Source organism: Lepidothrix coronata, unplaced genomic scaffold (genome assembly GCF_001604755.1).
Source record: "Lepidothrix coronata isolate B3197 unplaced genomic scaffold, Lepidothrix_coronata-1.0 Scaffold368, whole genome shotgun sequence".
Taxonomy (NCBI): domain Eukaryota; kingdom Metazoa; phylum Chordata; class Aves; order Passeriformes; family Pipridae; genus Lepidothrix; species Lepidothrix coronata.
Window position 1 is genome coordinate 128,247 of NW_016690548.1, and position 1,161 is coordinate 129,407.

Below are 1,161 nucleotides of genomic sequence, written 5' to 3' on the forward strand. Positions count from 1 at the left end.
CTCTTTCCTCTCTGCTTCCCTCTCTCCCTTGGGAAGCAGAAGGCTGGGAAGCTGCCACAGTCCGTGGCTCTGCTCCCTCTCACCCCTCTCTCCATCTGTCCCTCAGGGACGTCTACCGCTGGGACGTGGTGATCGGGGCCACGGATCTGACTCAGCCGGGACCCGAGGCCAAGGTGAGGCACATCCAGAGGATCCTGGTGCACCAGCACTATGTGGCTGCCACGGCAAGGAACGACATTGCCCTGCTGGAGCTGGACCGGCCCGTGGAGTGCAGTGACTACATCCAGCTGGGCTGTGTGCCCGACACCTCGGTGAGGGTCTCTGAGCTGAAATCCTGCTACATCGCGGGATGGAGTTTCGCCACACCAGGAGGTGAGGCCCTACAAGGACATGTACCCTGAGGGTGTGATGGGCACCCCATGGACGTGGGCTGGGCATCCCATGGACGTGGGCTGGGCACCCCAGGGACATGGGCTGGGACCCCATGGACATGGGCTGGGCACAACCACAGTCCAGCTGTGGCTGCAGGACATCAGCAGGGCCAGGTCTCGGAGCAGCCTGGGCTGGGGGAAGGGGTCCCTGCCCAGAGTGGGGGGTGGCACTGGATGAGCTTTAAGGAACCTTCTGCCCAAACCATTCTGTGACTCCCTGAAGACTCTGGAGAGATGGGCCTGGCCCTTTCCCCAGAGCCAACAGCAGGGACACAGGGGGACAGTGTTGCTCCAGGGGCAAAGCCAGTTCTGGGGAAGGGGTCCATCACAAGGCAGGGGAGGGGATGGGTGCTGTGGAATGAGCTGCTGGAGGCTCATTGGCCCTCATCTGGAGGCTCATTCCCCTCTTTTCCTACAACTCCTGGTCCAGATGTGGTGCTGCAGGAGGCCAAGGTCCACCTCATGGACACAGAGCTCTGTAACAGCAGCCGGTGGTATGGGGGGGCCGTGCACCCCGAAAACCTGTGTGCTGGGTACCCGCAGGGCGGCATCGACACCTGCCAGGTGGGAGCGTGGCACCAGTCCCTCAGCCCCCGCCAGCACAGGGACCCCCTGACCCCAAACATGGCACGGGCTGGGCCTGGCCCGGCGCCCTCCCAGCCCCGGGTCCCCATCGCTGCCAGGGCTGCCCTGTCCCATGTCCCCTATCCCAGGGCTGCCCTGTCCCATG

The 1,161-nt window shown here is 64.2% G+C and overlaps 1 pseudogene; it reads left to right on the top strand.

The window, feature by feature from the left end:
- Positions 1–1,031, top strand: part of LOC108509459 — an 8,584-nt pseudogene extending 7,553 nt beyond the window's left edge.
- The last annotated feature ends 130 nt before the right edge of the window (positions 1,032–1,161 follow it).